Source organism: Onychostruthus taczanowskii, unplaced genomic scaffold (genome assembly GCF_017590055.1).
Source record: "Onychostruthus taczanowskii isolate IOZ18803 unplaced genomic scaffold, ASM1759005v1 scaffold38, whole genome shotgun sequence".
In the NCBI taxonomy this organism is placed as follows: Eukaryota; Metazoa; Chordata; class Aves; order Passeriformes; family Passeridae; genus Onychostruthus; species Onychostruthus taczanowskii.
Window position 1 is genome coordinate 528,992 of NW_024501237.1, and position 11,245 is coordinate 540,236.

The window sequence follows — 11,245 nt, forward strand, 5'->3', positions numbered from 1 at the left end:
CAGGCAGAGAGCTTTGAGTATATGACTCCTTTTTGTCCAAAGAAAAAGGGAAATTTAGAGAAGTAAAGGAAATTCCTCCCAATATGTATTAGGAAGCATGCCAGACAGCATGCATGCATCTAAGTCTTTCAAATTAGTGCCTTAGAGGACATCTTTTTCCTGATGTCAACTATCTGGGAAATGCAGTAAATATCTTTGACTAGAACCTACCAGGCAATGAACTGACACAGGGATTCACTGGGCAAAATTTAAGGTTTATCTGTGCTGACAATCCTGCAGATTTTAAGGTTAGAGATTTTTGGCTAAAACTGTAGTGGACAGGCAAACACTTTTAAATCTGAACGTCCAATTTTTGTGAATCCAGCGAGCATTTTGGAAAAAATCATTTGACATCCATATTACAACCTACCCACTTGTTGCTGGGCTTTGGGCACTCTGGGCTCCCTCCATGGAACTCTAGACTTGTGGTTACTCGATGTGGTGGCTCCCAGGAATTCTTTTTTGATAATACATAATTCAGCCTTTTTAAAAGAGCCTGTGACCCTTTGAAATTCTGTGGTAGTCAGTACTGCTGAGTATAGAAGTCATGAAAAGGAATGAATCCTTTTGGAATGATCCTGTGTTTCAGGATTGCTGGCATCCGTACAGACAAGCACCTTTGGATGAGTGAGGGAAGTGGCAGACTGCTGCTTGGTTTATTGCTGGCAGTCCTGTTTGAGGAGCAGGAACTGGCCGATTGAGCCAGTTCACACTAAATTTCTTCAGGCTGCTCAATTTATTTAAATGCAATACTGGTGGGATACATCCTGCGGATGACCAACAGTGATGTCAGAACTTGACAGTAAGGAAAGCTTCTGTGGCGAAGAAGGGAATGAACTGTGTGCTGTTTATGAAGAATTATGCAATTGACCAATTTAATATCTTACAGTAAATCAACAAGGGCTCTTGTGGGACAAAACCCTCAGCAAATTAACAATGTGTAGTGACCTTGACAAATGAAAACCCTGAGAGCTGGGCTAAGCATACAGAGTCATTGAGAAAGCAGTGGGGATACTAATATGTGGCATTTATTAGCCTAACTCCACAAGGACTGACAAATCCTCTTCTCCCCATTCCTAAGCCTACAAAAAAAGGAAAACAAGGACAAAGGGGGGTCAGGAGGAGGCTGAGGGCTGTCCATGCCCTCTGAAAGAGGGATATGTAGAGGGGCATGCTTAAGAAAGACACCAACACTACAGTAAGCCTAGAAATAAAACAACCAGAAGTAAAATTTCTGATGTTTCTCAACAATGCAGGCCAAAACACGGTTCCTGTTTGAACCATTCAGAGACTTAGGTTAGGGTTATACTTGATTCTGAAAAGGCAGCCTTTCAGTCAAGTTTTGATTGAGTGGACTCTATGGAATCACTGCAGAGTGCACTGCACTTGTCTGGCTAATGGAGCATGAGAGAAGTGAAGCTGATGGTGGTCAAAGGAGCAGCACACTACAAATTAAAGGAACTGGCTCAAGTGGAAATGAACACCACTGAGTGAGCAGAGAACTGTAGTACTCAAGGTTATCCGTGTGTACAGATCATTTCACTGTCAAACTGAAGATCGTTAAACATGCCTAACTCTTAGATAACTAAATTGAGGTTAAAGTTGTCATTTATGCCAAGCAAAGAGAAATTCTAGTAAAACAACAAACTAACAAAACCCAAGCAAGCCCTTCAACACATTTTGGGCAGCGTCACTGAAATTCAAGGTCAACCAACACAACAAAATAACCACATGTATAAATCCTTAGAACACTACTTTAAAGGGAAAGTATGCATTAGGTTCACCTAGTTATGAAAAGAACATATTGCTGCCCGTGATTGTAATTTTTGAAAATTATGTTCTTTTCAGTGTTAACATGTTTATCTTGAACTACATTATGAACATACATTGGTAAATGTATGCTCGCACCAATCTATTTCCAGTCTTGGGTTAGGACTAATGTACGTGACAGAATCTAAGTGTTAGGAAAGTGACATCGTTCCATTTTCTGCCAACAGGTCAGCTTTTGAAAAAGCATAAAGAATAATACATATGCTTCTGATATTCAACAATCTGTCAAAAAAAGGGTTTATGTTGTTTTGAGTCCTCCTGAAATTGCATCACATTAACATCAAACCTCAAAAACATTTGTTGTGCTGGTAAGAAGATGAAGACCTAGATGGAAATGGATATAGGTTTAAAAGAAAGGAAAACCTTCTCTTTTATTGCTTTTAATCTTCTAACTTCAATTAAAATGATTTCTAAGAGAGATGCCAGAGGCCACCTGAAGGAAATACATTTTCTGTTGACAACAGTGGTGACTATATTTTATTCATATTTGTGGTTTGATGGGCTTATTTACTTGGGTGCATACAAAACCTCAAATGATAGATTAGATTATTAATTCTTTGTGTTTACACAATGAGTAAACATAATATCATTCCTGCTGATACTGCCACTGATTTTTATTTACTTTCCAGAGTATGATGCATAGTGAAGTTTTACAACACACAGTTCATTTGGGCCTTGCTTTACTTCTGCTTTTACCTGAACCCCCTTCCACTTGAAAGCAGGTGGCCCAAGGAATCTGTGGATTTGTGATTGTGTAACCTGCCACTAAATGTTACATCTTTACATCCCTGAGTTGTGGATCAGGTGGGATATGTCATCCAGACATTTTCTATTCCTAGAATGCTAGAAATAAGCCAGAACTATCTTGGTTGGATCTCTTTTTCTTCCTGGAGATTTACCACAGTAGAAAAAGAAGGACCTGCAGAATAATTCAGAATAATTTATACCTACACAATACTGGATTCTTTGGGGCTTTTTGTACATCTTTTTGCAAATGGAATAGTGAATTACCAGGAACACAGATATGATTAACTGGTTCTTCAGGCAGTCAGATTACCAGGGAAAATAGAGACAAAGGTAAATCAGACTGGGAAAAATATTCAAAAGTATTCTACTGGGAAAGTTTCAAAAAGGGAAAACAAAAAGCCTTTCACTAAGCATGCTGTGAAAGCTGAAATATTTGAAAACAACCTAATCAGACTGATCATATCTCAGGTGTTTCATTAAAACTTTATGTGGTCAATATATGAGTGAAACATTCTGGATTCCCACCCATAAGTACTCCTGAATATTTCTTTCTCACTCTGATTTCTGAAGTGATATATACCTTTCTTTATGTTTACTTTTGGGTTCCTGCAGCTTTCTTCTGCTAAATGTTGATGCAGCTTAATTTTCCAAACATAAAATGGCCTTCTGAACTTTCCAACTTGTTGGGAAAATGAATATTTTAACAGTACTGACAAATAACTGCAGGCCAAGTATTTCCAAAGCTTTGCCTCTCAAACAGCCATAAAAATAAAAATAGCCAATCACAGAAATGGCTGTAGACCTCCAAGCATTTTCCATTTCAGTGTTTTCACCTTCCTCTGAGTGGCTCGTGATAGAGGAGAAGAAAACAGCAGCAGCAGGAAAAAAAAAAAAAAAAAGGAGAAGGGAGACGGGCAGAACTGACTGTAATTCAAAAAAAAAGAAGTCACTCATTATGGGTATAAGAGTGGGGGATGCTGAAATGTGACCAAGAACTGACATTTATGGTTCCTTGGTTCTCTATATGAAACATTAATGTACTCTGGATCAGTGGATAAATGAATGAAGAGGGAAGACAGAAGAATGAAGAAGAATGAAGCATGGAAACAAGAACCACCCAGGTCAAGGTGATTACCAGTAAAATTGCTCCTCCTTTTGTACTTGCTCTTTCAGTGATTAGCTTTTGCCATTAATTTAATCCAAGATGACACAGTGCTGCACAGCAGCCTCGGTATCAGTCTGATCCAATGGCAGAATCCAAGGAGCACAAAGCACAACTGGCCCTCAGGTGCTCTAGGGATGCACACAGTCCAGTTATGGCTCATGGGTGAGACATGGGATACATGAAAGGGATGTTCTACAGGCCTTTCAGCATTAATTAGGCTGTTGCATACTGATCTGTGATGACAGCACATTCTACAATGCATTTCAAAAATCTGTGGTGACTGCAAAAACAAATATAATTCTAACATTTGATTTGCAAATATTTGGTGCAAGTGAAGAACAATTCTATAATATCCACCGTGATGCCTTCTTATTAAATTCATTGAGTGTGGATATATTTTAGATCTGTACATATTTGTATAATGAGCATACTTGATAAATAATTACTAAGTTACAGTTAATTGTCCAATTAATTATGAGAAAATCAATTTGAAGAGTTGAAATTGAGAAGTCTTACAAGTTTTAGCAAGAAGATGTGAAGAGCAGAAGAAAGGAAAAGGTAAATTCAATTAAAATGCCATCTAAGTCAACTTCATAATTTTTAAGACAGTGAAGAGGGGTGGGCAGCTTGCATCCTACTGCTGTGAGATACTTCTCTGCCACTGAGATTTCTAACACCATTAGCTCTGATCCTCTGAACCTTTGCACAGTAGCTCTGTCTATTCCACAGAGACCATTAGTCTCACTGAACTCGGCCTGCTTTCCCTGAGGGAGGTTTGCACACATAAACAGTGATGCTTGAAAGCTTCTCTGTTTAATAATACATCATTGCTTTCTATAAATTGGAGCATTTTCATTAATTTTTGCAGGCTAAACATAGGGCTTATAGCAAATACAGCTAGATCATGAGTACCTATGTGATGGTGCTTCTGGCACTGCCCTCAGCTGTGATGGCCCTTATTTGACACAGATCTGTCAGCAGCAGACTTCAGACCAAATTCTACCAAAAGCAAGAGCCTAGTGATTTTACTGAGTTACAGGTGCCTTAGTAGCTCTTGAAGTATGCTATTTTCTTGTATGTGCTCAAATTACCTGGATGTAAAACAAACTCCCCAAAACAAAGTTGTAAAGCATTTTTTCATAGTTACATGGCATTCAGGTTTGAGATGCTGAGGTGGTTTGGTGATGGAAGGGTTATGGAATGCTCAGAAATTCACCAAAAATGTTTCTTTATGTACTTAAATTAATCCCTAGTCCTTGATCCCAATCAGAGCCAAACTCATCGGCTCCAGCATGGCTGAAAGCAGTGCAAGGACGAGGATGGAGAATCTCCTGGTGTCACCACAAGAGGTCTTTCCCCAGCCAGGCACTGCCAGCAGGTCCCAGATGGCAGTGACAGTTTCCCCTCTGGGCTCAACTGAGCTGCGCTGAAATCAGCATCTGAGCAAGCCTGGGCAGTAATTAGGGTCCTTGGCAGATTTAAGGAATGTCAGGCTTTTATACAAGGCTGTTAGGAGAGCCTCAGAGGCTTTTGAATTCACAGACATTTGCCCCTGTAGCCACGCGGCCAGCAGCCCCAGCCATACAGCTCTTTCCCATCTCGTTTTATGGTGGCACGTGAATATTTGTCCCTGGTTATTTACGGATAAAAAGGTGGCATATCAGGGGACACTCGGTCTCCCTTCTTTGAGGTGGAGGATCAGTTCTTTGCCGAGCTCTTTCTCTCTGTACCACTTGATGGCACACTTGCATAGCACACTGCAGGCTGAAGGCAAGAGAAATCCACATGCAAATCCTGTCCAAAGTTGTTCCACTTAATTTGTTCTGCATCATGAATGTACCTGTTTAATTGATTAAAGAAATCTAACACTGTAGTATTGAGTAGGAATAAGCAGGGCATACAAAATAATTACATCAAGAAAGCCCTGTATTTTGCAATTTTAATCCCAGAAGTTTGCCTGGATAATTCATTACTTTTTCATTATTTCAGTAAGTTTGGTAAGAAACTTGCCTTTGTCCTGCTGAGCCTTATCTTGCAAGGGGGACAAATTTTCCTTGCCCAATATTTTATTCTTCCTTCTAGAAGGTTTGTAGCAGGTTTGCTCATTGCATGTGTTCATGGGTGCTCCAGGGTTTTCTTTTGTCCTTTCAGTTCAAAAGAAATAATGAATTGCTGTTGAAACTAAACAGCTATGCCTTCTGTTTGGCTAAACTGTAGGTGGAAATTAGTTTACGTCCTTGGAGTAATAAAATTATGATTCAATTTCATATCAAAGTAACATTCTCCAGTGGTCTATTTGAGTTTAGTAATGCGTATTAAATGTTGTCACATATGCCACTTCTCTCTGCATGATTATACATACATCAGTGAATGCTGCAGATGGCTGCAGACCACAGGTAGAAACAGCATGCTGGTCTGTTGGATTTTATGACTTCATGAAGAAAGCATTGAAACATTTATCAGCTCTTTATGGGCAGAATCTTAATGGAAAAATGTAAATGACCACAGCCTGAAGTTAAAAAATTTCAGGGACTGGGGTGAAATGTGTAGAGAATGGCTGACTGTCACAGGAGCACCTGCTGTTCAAGGGCTGGGATCCAGGTTCTGAAGGGGAACCTCAAGGGGGAAACTGGAAGCACCTCAGTACAAATTAATGAGCGCCAAGTGACCCTTGTATTTACCAAAGCCTAAATCCCACCACCATTTCTTACAAAAACTTTATCTGGTCCACAATGCAGTAGCTAAAATTATTTCCTAGCCACGACTTTAACTGTCTCTTTGATGCTTCATCAGCTCTTCAAGGGCTGAATTAGCAAGGGCAGACTTCTTGCCTTTGTTCTCTAATTATCCTTGTTTAACTTAGTGACTTTCTTCCCCTCCTCCCCCAGCACTCCTTCCCTACTCCTTCAAATGCACGGGTAAAAGATGAGCTGGATGTTTAAATCAGGGAGAGTTCATGCTTTTTATTTTTCCTGAAAAAATGGAGAGCAGAGTGGGAGCCTCATAAATAAGTGTCATGGGTAGGTAGCACCTGGGAGGTTGTGAAGCGTACACTGTCCTGACTTCCTCCATTACCCGCTGAATTGCATTGGCAGTGATAATTGCAGCTTCAGGAAAAATAACTGCTAAACAATGATAGCAGTAAAGCCCTACAGCCTTTCTCAATTAAATTAAGTGGAAATTTAGTCCTTGAGTACTACTTCTGAAGCGGGCTGAGCAGAGTGAGAGCAAGCACCTGGTGGGCTGCAGGGTAGCGTAGGGCAGGAGAAACACTGCTGGCTTTGCCCTGTGACCACTGTCCCCGTGCCCCACCTGAAAAGTCAGTGTCCACCTCTGCCCTAGAGCTAATGTTGGCATGGGAATAAAAACAACAGATTGCAGGCTAAATCTGCTCTAACAGAGGCCATGTAAGCTGGTGAATTTAGGGGAAGGCCAGTGCCACCTCTGTAGCCATCATTTCTCTTCTGGTTTTGCATCAGCAGCTTGTGCTTCCACCATTACTCATTTGTCTCAGCTGCAACCTCTTGATCTTTGAAGGCTATTTTGGTATTGTTAGAATGTCCTTTCTACCTCATTTATTTCTATTCTTTCTGCTTATCCTGGCACTTTTGCTTTTTATCAACACCATCTGCAAACATCTCACACTTGCTAGTGGATCTTAAAACTTTAGCCTTACAAATTAGGACTTTTTGTCTCTGTACACTCCTGTGCAAGGAGGTACTAGAGTAATTTTTGGTAACAAAGGAAATATCTTTACACTCATTTGATATAAACTACCCAAAATGAAAGAATGAAGCAAATGAGTAAGAAGTCTTTGTCATAATACTCAGTGAATCCAGATTTTCTTCAAATAATATCTAAGAGAGCATCTACTTCAACCTTCATAAAGGAAAGGGAACTGTGCCTTAATGAACATTATTTGAGATAAAGATGGGATAGGAAGGACAGGTTTTTTTGGAAAAGAAACATCCAAAAATTAATAAAGCTTTTAAACCTCTTTCTACAGTGCTTAGAAACAATAACCCAAATACATAGGAAGGTTTTTACACAAGCTTTATATAATGCAACCCTTGAATTGCTGTCTCAGAGATTCTGAGCATAGATTTCTGTGTCCAAATTATTCACAGTGCTTAGAAAAACTTCCTAAAAATTTGGGAAGCAGGTAGACAGAGCACATGGCTGTATCCTAAGAAATCTATGTGAGTCCATCTTTGTCTATCATCCAAAGCTTGACCACTGACTTCAATTTGAGCTGTTCTCCCAGTAAAGTGACCAAGTTTTTCAGAGTCCTTGGGTCTGTGAAGTTCCTTTTCTCCCTTTCATCATTTTCTGTGCCAGTTGCCCATTGCTTTTGGTGTATTTTGAGCAGCACTTAACTCCAGCACTCAGTGACACGCACTTTATCGCTGCAACAAAACGTCTCTGCTCTTGTGCCAAACAGAAGTAGTCATCTGTCTGGAAGTTGCCAAGGCTTACTACAGGTTGTCATGTAGAGTCAGAGGCTGAGAAAAGAGAACTTGTCAGCTTTACCTTGATAAGCCCATGAGTGTGAAAGACATGTCACATGCAATTTCCATTACAGATATCATCAGGAATCCATGAGAAGCACGAATGAGTGGAAGGAGTCAGGCATTCAAAAAATTGTTTGAACTGGAGTCCTTGGACAGTTCCAGGTCTGCCTGCTTTCCGTAGGAATCAAGGGGATTCTCAAAATTGTTTTACAAGATGAAAGGAAGATCATCCATTACCAAGTGCGTCAAAATAGCAACACAATATTTTCAGATCAACCTTCCTATTTCCTCCCCTGCCCCGCACCCCAAACAAACAATAAATTCTCTCACAGTAAGAAAGCAAGTTTAGTATCATCCAAAAATGTTTTTGTGCTTTTTCCACTTATTTGGGACCATCTTCTTGGTTCCCTTAAAAGCAGTGTACCACATCCTCCTTGCCTTTCCCTGTTAATCCACAGGTATGAGGATCCTCTCCCTCTGTGGTGTAAGAGGGATGTGGACTGCTGGTGCAGTCAGCATTCAGAGGATGAGAGCACCAGCTGACTTGTCAATGAGAGATCAAATACTTGCACTGTGGCAGCACTGCCAAGCAGCAGATGTCACATCCTTGAATTTGGGGGTTTAGTCAGATGAGCAGTCTTAATTTGAAGCATTTTGTATCTATATTTGTACAGCAGTTTAATTCATGCTTGAATCAGCCTCTTGGGTTCCCTCTGGTTGAGATGATCCCAAGGTATGCTGAAAGTCTCTTTTCCCCAACCCAGCCATTGAAGAACTGATCAGGAGTCTTCAGTTCATGTTCTCAGGCTGTTTATTATTTTTAATCTAAAACATTTTCTGTCTGGCCTGCCGAGGTCTGTTCTGCAGGTCAGTCTGAGGCACATTGCCCTTCCACGGGGCTGGTGTTATCTTTTATATGATAACCTACGTATTCAATATTTACAGTTGTGTCCCAATCCCTATCACCTGTGTTAGACAGTGACTTTCTAGTCTAAACCAATCCCAATGTGCCACCATCAGCAACAAAATGGAGGCTAGGAAGAAGAAGGAAGAAGGACAGGACAATGCCCAGATTCCTTCATCTTGGCCCTAGATCCCCATAGTAAAATTCTACAAAATTCTACTTTATACCCTGTGACACCTACTGTTATGCTATCTAAACTTTTGTGACTTTTAATTCTTCATACAAAGGTGGTCACTTGTTCCATGGGTCAGACTCAAAGCCACAGGGGTCTTTGGCTGCATGCCAGGGTCTCCGATCCCCCTGCCAGGGCTTCAAAGCCCCCTGGATGGGGCTCGGATCATCCAGGACTGTCAGGGAGATGTCCTGCGTTCTGACACCGGCCTGCAGTGGAAGAGGTCATGGAAAGAGCAGGGCAGGCAGTGGGCTAAAGCAGGTACTTGACCACTGCTGGTCAAGGGCCATCATGCAGCTCAGCATCCTTCCTGCACCAGACGTGAGACCAGCTGGGGGATGGAGGGAGGCTCATCTTCTTGAAGATGGGTGTTTGGTATCAGCTGGGACAGATGCAGCTCAAACAAGTGACAGTGCTTGGTTTCCAGACACTGACTTTGTTTTAAAAGCTGACTGTAGTTCAGGGAGGAAAAAAGCTTTTGTTGCTCGCATTCACACTCTGACACAACAGGTTCTGCATGTGGAAGCTGGTAGCAGCACAGCATACTTGCACAGGTTAAAAATACTGTTTCACTTAGGAAAAAGAATGTCCATTTCAAACCTGCACTTAGCTGAACAAGCGAGGTAAGATGTATATAAGGCCTTTCAGAACAATGTTACCCGTAGACAAAGTGTTTGTTCATCAATACAGTGCTAAAATATCATCACTGCAGAAGGTCAGCAGCCCAGTTTCAAGAAATAAAATCAGATAATGGGTAATTTTGTAAGACAAGTAGAAGCAAAGTCAGCTTGTGTCAATCAGTGTGAAAATGTAATTTAATTCAGTGCAACAGAAATCAATTTTTTTCTCCCAGGATCTTAGATAACTAAATATCACACAGTCAGCTTAATTAGTTTCTGATATTTGTACAACTTCACCTTTAAACTCTGGAAAAAAATCCACAGTTTGTGTGTTTATTCTTTGTAATTCCTTTCTGTTCTGCTGTACTGCTTAGAAGAAGGAGACTTACAAAGCTTTACTGTGGCAATAAAATCTTATTCTAATTCAGACTTTCAGCTGGCAACCAGGAGATGGAATCAATGCTCCATCAGATCCATCAGGCCATCTCTTTAGTATCACTAAGGCAAGCTCAACAAAAGAAAACAGTCAAATATATTTTCTGTAGGAGAAATCTTCCTTTCTAGGGGGGATCTTTCTTTTGTTTTCCATCCCTTAAACTGTTTTAATTCTGCTGCTGACAAAAAATAAGTGCCATTATGGCTGCAGGATTATTTTTCTCTCCCTGTAATCCAACCTGAAGAGGAGCCTAAAGTTATGCAGGACGAAGCACCAATTTCAACCCCCACATAATTAAGGTCAGGTACTCTACACCACAACAAGCACTTTCACAAAGCCATGCTCCCCAAAGGGGGCTCCACAGCATAGTGTGCTCCAGATCTATCCAGAACTGTCTTGGACAGAGAGGGGATGGTTGCTCTAGCACAGCTAAGTGCTCCTGTAAGTGCAAAGTCATGGTAAAGTGAAAGATGGAAATCTGCGTGACTCTGCATTGTGCAGTGATAAAGATGATTATAACCTCCAGTTCTCTTTAAACTTACCAAGGGCAATGGGGTGAGACCTTAGTTAATCAATCCTGAGGAATCCTTTCCTGCTATCTTTTCCATCAGCAAAAGAATGAAATCAGAAATGATGAAGATGATTCATATCCAGCAAACAAAGGCAGAGGAAGCTCAAAGTGCAGTTGATTCAACACAGCTTAATTAAAGCAGGCCTTGCAGGACACATTTGATAATGCCCTCTCACATTTCTTCTTTTTG